At 45.2% G+C, this 11690-nt stretch overlaps 1 protein-coding gene across 3 annotated transcripts in view; it reads left to right on the top strand.

Moving 5' to 3' along the window:
- The first annotated feature begins 4346 nt into the window (after positions 1–4346).
- Positions 4347–11690, top strand: part of FAM107B (family with sequence similarity 107 member B) — a 61190-nt gene continuing 53846 nt past the window's right edge. The window contains exons 1-2 of one of the 3 annotated variants that reach the window (XM_062631935.1): positions 4347–4528; positions 5072–5172. The gene's annotated coding sequence lies outside the window, so the exon portion shown is untranslated. Of the gene's footprint in view, positions 4529–5071; positions 5173–6355; positions 6497–11690 lie in introns of those variants that run through there. The other 2 variants (XM_062631933.1, XM_062631934.1) reach the window with 2 other exon arrangements.

Below are 11690 nucleotides of genomic sequence, written 5' to 3'. Positions count from 1 at the left end.
CTATTAAGATGTGGGATTTATCTGTCTCCTTCTTCCATAAAGATGCATCATGCTGGATAATTAAACTTCTGAGTGCCAAAGTGGAGTGTAGTCTGTATTTAACACTGCTCTTTGTGATTCGATCCAGAACCATTTCCTTTCACTGTATGGTCAGAAGTGGAGGAAACAAAGGTGGCATCCTGATCTTCATTATTAATGAACAGGAAAACTTGGAGGAAATCCCTTTTTATGCCCCTGGCTTTGTGTAAAGAAAACCCTGCAAACTTGGAGGTCATATTGTTCAGCTCCTATATATATTTATACGTCTACGTGCACAGCAGATGTTTCTCCAGATACTTAATTGATGTTTTGGCAGAAAGATGGTATGGAGAAACCTTCATAACAATCTGCATTCCAGTTGATTTACTTTGATTAAATTAAAGATCTAGAAAACAACCCCAAAAACATTTGAAGTGGCTACATGGAAATAAAGAGAACCACATTCTGCTATGATGTAAGTCAGTGCTTCTCCATGTTAAGTGGAATAAAAATACAGGCAGCATCCATCTCTCCTTTATTGGTAACTGGGCAGCATTTTGCCACTTTGGGTAGAGGAATTACACACAGCTAAAGAATTTCTGAGGAAGGCATCTAGTGGATGCTTGTCGGGCTGCTTCCTCGTATAACCAACAGAAGCACTTCCAGAAGCAATTAATCCAGTTCTAATCCAGACACCTAAGGTAGGAGGCATGATCCCTCTGGAGATACCTCCCTCTCCCCAGCCTACATGACCTGCTTAGAGGAGACGTCTGCTTTCAGACAGCTGAAATTAAGCAAGGGGAATCCCACAGCATCTGACTCTGTACTTCACTTTGTTTCTGCCGCAGTAAAATTGTTACTATTATTATTATTTAAAGTTACATTATGGTAAGACTCAAAGGCCAGGTATGGTGGAGTAAAATGCAATTCCCGACTCCACAAAGAAGACAACTCAAGTAATTACAGAATGATTTTGCTTTTAACTCTGTAGTTTGACAGAAAAGAATTACAAACACCGACCTGCAATTAAAATACATAATACTTGATTCATAAGATACCAAAATGCCAAAGTATGTACTACATATGTCCCATGACACTTATACAACAGAATGACTATATAGTTTTGGCTATAATGTAAATAAAAAAGGGATTTCTCTTGTTAAGTGTTTCCAGTGCATAATTCTGCCTGAGAGTTGTTCTGAAGTGCAGCCAGTTGATTCATATTTTGGATTCCAATACACTGCTTTTCATTATTATTCATTATTCATTACATAAAAAGGTAATGTTTTAATTTTATATAGTACTTTTCATCTAGAAAGATCCCTGAATCCTTCTTGAGTGCTTTCTGGAGTTTCAGTACCCAGAGTGCTGGAGGAAGCAGGCTTGTCATAAGTAAAATGCAACTGTGACCAAATTTCTTTATCACATGAACCAAACACTGTAATTTTCATGTGGTCAAGAGGCATGAGGAGCATACGATGTGCCTTAAAGAAGGAATGTGAATATCAGGAACCTGAGTGGCTCACAGATAGGAGACAATACTGACTCCCCATCACACCTCATATGAGGCAGTGGTCAAATTCCTCACCTTTGGACTGGAGCTGTGCTGGACTGTCTCCCCAGTGAGTGGGAGCTCCTGCACCAAAACCAGGCAGCCTGACGAGACAAGCTATCGCTTAAATTACTTGTGAGATGTTTGACTCAAACCTGTCATTTAAGCACTGTCTTGTATGAGGCACTGAGTGAGGAATTCAGACGCTATGGTAACAAGCAGGTTGATCTCAGCCATCGCTGATCCTCAGATGTGTTCTTGGTGAGTCCTTTCAACTTTCTGCCTCTTCCAAACCTTTTTCTTCATTGCTTATGTCCAGCAATAGTTTTCAAGTCTGTATACAGCCACAGTAGCTTAGAGTCTGCACAGCTTCACAGTCATTTCATGGAGCACAAGTTAATAGTATGTATGGGAGGGACTTTGCTATATCTGCATCCAGTATGGCCAACCACATAACCACACACTCAAACTGAATATAACACTGGAACAAAGCAGCTATCACCATGAAAAATGCCTATGCTCCTTTGACAAGCTGTGGCAAGACACCTAGAGATTTTTGGTAGCTTCAGTGAAGTGTTACATTCCATTTAAAGGTGTGGATGTGCAGGATCTGTTGGGGAAAAGGTACATATCACAGCAAAATAGCTGTCTGAGCTGAGAAAAGGTTGGGAAACACTGGTGTGACGTGTCAGATTGCGGAGCAGGGACAACTGCCTGTGCAGTGTCTAAGGGGGCAGAGATAAAAACATGGTCAGGACTACAAAGCATCTTTAGAATACAAATGGTTAATGCTTACATACAGAAATGATATGGAGAGGTTGTAAGGTCAAGAATGCAAAAGATAGGGAAATTCAGCACTCCAGCTGGCCTTGCAGCTCATTTTCTTTCTTTGCTGTTTGCAATTCCTTGGTCATACATCATTCCTCCCTCCCGTGCTTCAGATGGAGCATTGCTCACAGAGCAGGGAACTATTCAATGCTGATACCCTCTCATTCACCTAAACACATCATTTTATTGCGTTTAATAAAAAAAAAAAAAATCAATTTTTATTAGGTTTTGTTCCATACAGTATCCATGGGCTTCACAATACAGAACAACTATATCTCACAACACTCTTGTGAAGGAAGGGGCACCTGGGGAATGGGGCTGCCCATAACCAGCGCTGGCACTGCGAACTTGTACAACACAAATGGGTGTCCACCTTGGTATACTACAAGTGACTTTTTGAGGAGCATTTAGCATTTTATAACATTTCATTTGTTCACAGAGAGCTCTGATTGATGATGTTGCTGTTTGGCAAGACTCAGATTGAACCAGAACTGACAGTGGCCACCCATGCTCTGGATTTCATCCATTTCTTAGGTTTCACCTTTTTTCTCCTTAATGAAAGAACAGCTGCACACAAAGACCTGAGCGGTCTTTTAGTACATACCAGCTCTCCAGATGTCGGCCCTTGTCATGAGTAAAATGCAGTTGTGACCAAATAACATGGTCACAGAAAACATATTTCTCCCGACCCACTCTGCTCCCTTACCATGCTGGGGCAGCGGGTTATTTAGGACAGATTCGGTGGAAACAGCACCACCTGCTGAGCACCCAATATCCTTCCTGCAGGGGCTTCCTGGGGCTGGGGGTTTTGGGAAGGGTAGGATCTGTCTCTACAGCGCAAGTGATGTTGGCTACTCAGCTCCTCAAGTTACTGAGCTTAAATCAGTCTGAAGCTTTCCATCCCTGGTATGACTCAAGTTGCTGTTGTCACTTTGCTGTGATTTGAGTCATCTGCTCTGAAGAATAACAACATAATCCTAGTGATAAATATACAGAAGAAATAAGAGAATGGTTTGGGTTAGAAAGGACCTTAAGATCATGCAGTTCCAACCCACCTGCCATGGGAAGGGACACCTTCCACTAGACTAGGTAAATCAATTCAATCCAAGTATGTACACCAATGTATAAACACATACTTCATCCTCAAAGGTCTTTCTTTTCTTTGGGTTCATTCCCAAAGCCTATGCATGTCATGTTGGGTCCCAGGCTCTCCATCATGTCTCCATCCCGTAGTATTCACTACAAAGAGATTCTGGGGCATACTGAGGTATGTTTTGGCTGTCTGGCTGTGATTTCTTGTCCTTTTACTTGGATGGGTCCACTTGCAGAGTGGGAGCCTGAATTCTTACAGGTTGACTGATGGAAATACCCATAGGGAGAGGGCTCCAGACCATGAACAGGGAGAGGAAACCACTCAGGGAAGGTTAAATGAAGGCATTCCTGCTCCATGAAGAAGGAGGTGGCTCTTACAGGTGAGCCGGGCCAGCAGCATTTGAGAAGCACCCGTGGGCACCCCAGCTCAGAGCAGCTTCCAGGGTCTGAAGGGAGCTACAAGGATGCTGGAGAGGGACTCTTCATCAGTGACTGTAGTAACGGGACAAGGGGTGATGAGTTCAAACTGAAACAAGAAGTTTAGATTAGATATAAGGAAGTTCTTTACTGTAAGGGTGCTGAGGCACTGGCACAGGGTGCCCAGAGAAGCTGTGGCTGCCCCATCCTTGGCAGTGTTCAAGGCCAGGTTGGACACAGGGGCTTGGAGCAACCTGCTCTAGTGGAAGGTGTCCCTGCCCGTGGCAGGAGGGTTGGAACTGGGTGATCTTAAGGTCCTTTCCAACCCAAACCGTTCTATGCTTCTATGCTCCGCACATCCCCCCTCACCCCCAGCCCGGATCTCTCCACGCCTGACAACAAAGGAGGCGGTCGGCGGTGACTCAGCGGCGGGCCCGCCTCTGGCCCGCCCCGCCGCTCCCCTCAGGCGAGGCTGGGCCGGCTCCGCGCGTGTGGCGGGGCCGCGCTGGCGGACACTCAGTCAGTGAGTGACCGAGCGGGCAGCGCCGGCTCACTCTTCCCCTGCTCTCGCCTCGGGGTCCCCCTGCCCTCGTCCCCCCACGGGAGAGCCGCCCCGGCGAGGTAGGTTTTGTGTCTCCTCACACAAAGGCGCTGCGCTGGCGGGGTGGGACGGGACAGCCGCGGGGTGGGGAGGGAAGGCGGCTCCCGGTGAGGGTCCGGGTGGTGGCGGTGTCCCATCGCCGTACCCCCTCCTCACGCTGTGGGGTGCTGCGGGGCGGGACGCGGCGGCACCCCCGGGCTGTGGGGGTCCGGCGGAAGAGCCCCGGCTCTGCGCCTTCATTCGTGAAGGGAAACCCTGCGAGTTGATAGTGGCTTTGTAAGAGCAATAATGAAAGGGGGGAGCGAAGTAGAAGGGAGCCCGGAAAGGGTGCGGGGCACCGAGGATGTCACAGGTCCCGCCGGCCGGGGGGCCACCGAAGCCCGCTCCAACCCCCCCCCCCCCCCCCCCCGAGTTGGCTGGGGCTGAGGAACCGGCGGGGCCTTTCTGCTTCCCGGAGGGCAAACTTATTCTCTGGTGACTTTGGGGGTTGGAGCCGGGGTGTGTGGTGTTGGATGGGAAGAAGAGGTGGAAAATAAGAAATAGATATATTCTGTTTCCTATAGGTCCTGCCTTGTAGAATGAGGGTTCAGAGCAGTCGAACTTCTGATGTAGACAGTGGATGTTGCCTTACAAATCTTTAGAAGCAGTAAACACTGGGAGTGTGGTGAGCACTTGCGCTGTCCCCCTGTGCTCCCATCCTTCCCAGTGCGAGTCTGTCAGAGTTTCCCTTCAGGCAGTCCAAATGTCCAGGTTTTCCTATGTGTTGGGTTGGAAAGCATTGCGTCTGGCCAGCGTAACTGCATGGATAAACCCATTTAGGGGGTTCATAAGGGAAAGGGATGCAGTGCAGGAGCTCTGTGTATCAAAACTACTTGTTTGCTTCTTCTAGTGGATTTCTTTTCATAGCTTAATGAGTTCTGGCATGTATCAATACTGTGCGACTGCAGAGTATGGCCGTGGCTGGCATCAGAGCAGAGCTTGGTCCTGTTAAGTTCAGGGCATGTTTGTAGCAAACTGAAGAGCAAGGCAGGAACTTGTGAACTTTCTGGGTTTTGTGGAGAATTCTGCATAGTCAAAAAAAATGCAGCAGAACAAGGGGAAGATGCTTCTGTGTGAGCTGTGTGCAGCTTGTGGTGGGAGTACTGTTGAGTAACGCTGGCAGCGTTGCTGTTTTGCATTGTGGTACGTATATGTGTATGTACTAAGTCCTGTGGCACCAGTGAGGATATTTAACTTTGGCTTGGCACAGAAGTGGGAGAAAGGAAGAATGTTGTTAAAAAAATGGCAATAATTGCTTGGGGATCTTCTAGGTAATTTGAGAGGGTTTTAAACTGTCTTTAATCTCGCTGTGTTGTGGACAGAACACTAGGAATCTCTTACTTTATTGATGGTTGTTTTCCTAGCAATATATGGACAGAGAGTACGTACTATGTGATAGCTGGTTGCTTATTGCCAGCGATATTTGCTCGGGGACAATAAACAATTGTTTGCTGGGCTTTATTAAAAAGAACCACAAGATCCCTATATCTCCTAAAACAAAGCCTTTATTGTCTTAAAGCAACTGTGGGCCGATTTCATGCTTGGTGTAGTTCCACTGATGTCCGTGGAGTTTTGCCAGGGATCATTCTGGCAGGTGAAGTGTCACTTCTGTTTTTCAGAGTCCAAAATGCTCAAGAGTAATGCTGCTACTTTGCCTCCAGCATTAAAGTATTGTTAACTCAAATGGTATGCTGATGCTTCCCAAAAGGAAGAGGTAGAGGTGGGAGAGTCATCTCATCAGATCCTCTAAATACTTCCCTGCTTCCTTTTTCCTTTCTGCATCTGATCTTACACCCCTTTATTTACTCTCTTCGTCCTTTTTCTGTCTTAGCACCTCTTTTCTCTCTTCAAAATTAAGAAGTTTCTCTGAACTCCAGCTTACCCTTGAGCTTTTAAAGGTCTCGAGTCTTGCTGTACTGAGCCCTACACCATCCCTGCACAACAACTAGGTAAGTGAGTAGCTGTGTGGCAGCTGCAGTTGGGAAATCTTTCTTGCACATGGTTCTTTACAAGCTGACTTATGTGGTGGCTCTGGTCAGTGTGTTTTGCTGAAGTGGCAGATTGTCTGACAGTCATGCTGTGGAACAGCCAGGCTTGAGACAGACAGTTGCTGGGATGGAGGTGGGGAGTCACTTGGTTTTTACATTTTGCTGTACTCCGGATGCTGAGAAACAACTCTTTTTGACAACCCGCTTCATAACATTAGTAAGGACAGGAAAATCACCTGAAAATAAGAGTAGAATTAAAAATGGGGAAACATAGAAGAAATATTCTTGTTTAATATGTGAGAAAAAGAATGGAACTGTTTAACTAGTAATGTTCTTCAACAGAACTTTGGCTCCATAAAAGTTTCAAAACCAAAGATTTTCTTGAATAAAACTGTTTTTTTTTTTTTTGTAGGCAGTTATCAGTGTTACATACACATGGCCAACTCTAAGACTGTTCTGACACTGTGGGAGCTTTAAAGAGAGCAAGCTTCACTGCTCAGTTTTGCAGCATCTCTGCTGAGACGTTTTTGTTTCTGACATCTTTGTGCTGTACAACTTTGGCTCTATCTGCATTTCATAAGTGCACAAAAAAAGCATGTTAGACACAACTGACAGCTGATACCCTTCTGATGCTTTTGGAAAAAGCACGTATCGAAGAGCAAGACACATGCAACTCTGAATGGGAAAAAATGTGCTTAATGCTTCTTTAATTCAATGATTAGTCTAAAGTTTGTTCTGGTTTGGCCAGACCTTATGTGCTCAGTGGCAGTGTGGTTTGCTGCTTAACATGATGTTGCAAAGAGCCTGCAACTCTTCTGTATTTACTTAAAAGAGTACGTAAATTGGGGTTTTGATGTTTAATTTTAACATCAGACAGTGGAAGGATCCAGCTGTGGAAAGGGAATTGGTCACTTGCTAACCTGAACATAGGGCTGCAGATTTGACAGGAGAAATGTTTTGTAGGAGGAAGTTCAATTATCTGTCTAGGATTGCATTTCTCAGTGATATTTCCTCTTTCCACATCTTGCATATGTCTGTGTGTGCTTCATTCTTACTAATCCTCTCAACACTCTATGGAAGTAGAAAGGTGTTGCATCTTCTCACTGTGGGGAAGACCCCTTTCCTTTGCAGGTGAGGATTAAAACCACCAGAAAGTAAATGGGTCATCCATGACTACACAGTGGTGCAAGAACTTGAACTTACGTTTCCTGAAGTAGTGGCTGGTGTTGAAATGAGAAAATTTCACCCCGCACAGAGTAGAAGAGGCACAGTCCAAACGTCAGGGTTTTGCGATAAGTGTTTAGAAAGACATTCAGTGTACACAGGAGAGGAAAAACAGGAAGGGATGTTTTTCTTCTCCTTTCTACACCTGCCTTTAAACAGTGTGTGCTGTTTTACACATGGGTTTCTGGCTGGACCTCTGGGAGGTCCTTCATCTGGCTCCTTGCACAGTTGCATACAAGCAGGTGTCAGCAGAAGGGAAGAGAAGGCTTTGCAGAGCCAGGAGGGTCCTGGCAGGACTAAGACTGCCTTTGTGTGACCCCAGCAGCTGCATGAGATAATTCGAGTGCAGATCCTCACCCTGAGAGGCCACACTTGTACTTCTGGGTCTCTTATTTCTGATGGGTGCACCCACAGAACTGCTGTTGTTGCTCGGCTGCTCTTCCACTTGAGGGTGTGGGTGCGAAGGACTATATGTGGCAACTCTCTTGCTGTAATCCCTGGATTTCAGGGATTATGTGAGCAGGGAGGACTGCAAGAAAAGGATGTGGTCTTTTCTTCCCCTTTCTAACTCATAAACTCCAGAGGATGCCTCCCACCTTTGTATTTCATCACACTGAGAAAACTGAAGTTTGCAGTCAGGTTTTTCGTTACAGCACTGTGTTTGGGTTGACTGTTACAGTTGCAAAGTCTGTCACAGTTTTAACTTCAGTTTCAAAACAGCAGCCTACTTCCTGTGTTCAGGCCAATGCTGCAAGTTTTGCGCAGTGAAGGGTAGGAAACGCGCAGGTGAAACTCGAGCAGCATTTCCAAGTTGTGTCTAAGAAAGAATAAGGCACAAAGATTTTTGGATCAGTTATGTGCAGTTCTGTGTCCATTGGTCTGTATCATGTTTTAAAAGAATGTTTGAAATCAGTAGTTGCTATAATTGATGGGTCTAGCTGAAAGGGCAGGCTTTGTGGTGACTTGGTGCAGTTTGCTTTCTGTTATAGATCTAAGTCTGGCTTGGAGTTAATTGAGTCTTCAGCAGGTCATCAGCTTGTTTTAGATGGAAAAAGGGTCCTAATTTCATGATGAGTGCAATAACCTTTGCCTTATTTAACTTTATTCTAGAAGCAAACCTCCTGAATTTGCTTACATTTGTAAAGATTCTTGTAAAGGTTGCCTTTTGTGCAATTACGTGCCACTCTTCAAAGAGCGGAACAGCACAGTCATTTAGGAACAGTGGGATGAGATCAATTTATTTTCACATTTATACTGTAGTCTCGGGCAGTGTGTGTGCCTGCAGGATGAACTGCAAAACCTCTCTTCTGTCCTCTTGCAAATCTTAACTTCTTACAATTGCTGACCCTTTTTATAAGCTGCATTAGAGTCCTGTAGAGAACTATTTTTACAGTGATGAATCATGAAACGTGCTCTCTCTGTAAGGGATGCTTTAATGTCCTGGACAGCAACCTTGCTGCTTGTTGTGGTGAGATGGGTCTTATTTTTTCCCTGGTACCCACAAATTATTGACCACTCCAGTAAGCTGGAGAGCCAAAACGCACAAATGCTTTGGAGGAGAAACTGCCCTCATGTTTGACTGTGGTTGATGCAGTCCTCCTGCTTTGCAGTATAACATATTTAAGGGAGGCAAAACTGAGTCTTGAAACTGCTCGTTATTGTCTAGAGGAAAACCTACGTTAAGCTGCTTTTGCTTACTTGAATATTAAGAGTTCTCTTGTCTGTCTTGGAAGGACATTCAGTTCTCCATGCTTGTGCCCACTGGTGCTAAGCAAACTCACCCAGTGGTGCCTGCTCTGAATGGGAGCCAAATACTGCCTGTCAAAGGTATCTCAATAGCAATGGCATTCAGTGGGTCTTCTTGGTGGGATGGTGAGAGAAGGATGATGATGGGAAATAATAGAACAATTCTTTTCACTGCTTGCCTGTACAGTGAATGGGCATTTGTAAGACCTCATATATATACACAGGCTTTTGTTCTGGTGCTAGTAATAAAACAGAGTTCACAGCTCTGAGTAGTCAAGACGATGTGACAAGAAGTGGGTCGAAACCATTCATGTGTGCATAACAGCACTCTTAATTTAGGCCAATGCCTGTGGTGGATGCTTCTAAACAAGCTGAAAAGATTTCAGGGGAGCTGGAGTTCATGCTGTCAGATGGGTGAAGTGCACCTCTAGATGAGCAGAGCACTTAAGGATGGCATCAGTATGGATGATCTTGAGTTGCTTTGCATGTTAATATGAGCATAGAGCAAAAGCTTTATAGTTTAGTACCTCTGAAGAGCAAGGAGTTTAGTTTGAGCCAAAGGAAATTTTCTTCTTCCTGGCAGGATGAGTTGCTGAGCAGCCCTTCAAATGTGTGCAAATATGTTTAAATACTCTCCCCTCTTTTGAAGTTCTTCACCCAGTTCCTTTAAAAGCTGCACCAGCATCACTGACCAGGGTGTTCTCTGGCTCTTCATTTCGAACTGTCCTCCCAGAGTTGTCTGCTGTAAAATGTCACAATAAAAGTGACATCAGTTGCAGAAACTTTCTAGCAAGAAGTACGGGTCTAACTAAGTCCTTTTCGCTTTGAAAATGAGATTTGCTATGTAAAGTGCTTCTCCTTCCTGTAATGTTTTTGACTGAAGCTGGCGAACTGAAGCTGGCGAATGGATTACATTTTGCTACTGGAACATGTTGTCTTGGATCTGTTAATCCTATTATTTACTTTGAAACAGGTAACAAGGTTAAGGAGATGACTTCTTAGTGTTTTTAAAGAGGAAAAAATAGGTCTTAACTAGCTGGAAAGTATAAATATCCCTAAAGGGCAGCATAAGCAGGTTAAGAACTTCAAAAGAAGTGAGAGTATTTAAACACTGCTGTGCTTCTTTGATCCTGTAGCAGTGGGCCATATGGGTACCAAAGTAGCTAACTTTTCTGCTTAACTTGTAATTTAGGTATCTGGTCTTTTCCTAATCCACTGCCATGATTTCCTATGGCAAAGTAGTTCTTCCTTTCCTCGAAGCTGTCATGGTGTTGCTAGCATGGGATGACTACTGGCAGCATTTGTCAGGAAAAGGCTGAGCTTTTTAGAAAAGACAGGCCTGGCAGGCGGGGAGGGGGAGTTGCCCTTTATGTTAGGGGTAGGCTGGAGAGTATGGAACTCTGTCTGGGGACAGGTGAGCAGTCAACAGAGTTTGTGGGTCAGGGTTAAAGGGAAAACAGCTATGGGAGACATTACTGTGGGGATCTGTTACAGACCACCTGATCAAGGAGAACCTGCAGATGAAGCACTCCATAGACAGATAGGAAAAGCCTCACGCTTACAGGCCCTTGTTCTCATTGGTGACTTCAACCACCCTGACATCTGTTGGAAGGATGGTACAGCCTGGCACAAGCAATCCAGGAGGCTCCTCGATTGTGTGGAAGACAACTTCCTTCTGCAAGTAATAGAGGAGCCGACAAGCAGAGGTGCCATGCTTGACCTCGTGCTCACCAACAGGGAAGGGCTCGTTGGAAATGTGACGCTCCAGGGCAGCCTTGAATGCAGCGATCACGAGATGGTCGAATTTGAGATTCTCAGGACAGTGAGAAGAGCGTGCACAAGCTCACTGCCCTGGACTTCAAAAGAGCAGACTTTGGCCTCTTCAGGAACCTGCTTCAGAAGGTTCCATGGGATATAGCCCTAGAGGGCAGGGGGCCCAAGACTGTTGGTTGATATTCAAGGATCACCTGCTACAAGCTCAGGATTGTTGCATCCCAACTAGAAGGAAGTGCAGCAGGAGGGCCAGGAGACCTCCTTGGATGGATAAGGAGGTGCTGAGGAAAATTCAAATGAAAAAAGAGGCTTATAATAAGTGGAAGCAAGGACAGGTGGCCTGTGAAGAGTACAGGGATGTTGTCCGGGAAGCTAGGGACCAGGTTAGGAAAGCTAAGGCCCAGTTAGAATT

Source organism: Pezoporus occidentalis, unplaced genomic scaffold (genome assembly GCF_034315485.1).
Source record: "Pezoporus occidentalis ecotype Australia unplaced genomic scaffold, CSIRO_AGI_Poc_V1 ctg38, whole genome shotgun sequence".
Taxonomy (NCBI): Eukaryota; Metazoa; Chordata; class Aves; order Psittaciformes; family Psittacidae; genus Pezoporus; species Pezoporus occidentalis.
This window is presented reverse-complemented; position numbering and strand designations above follow the sequence as displayed.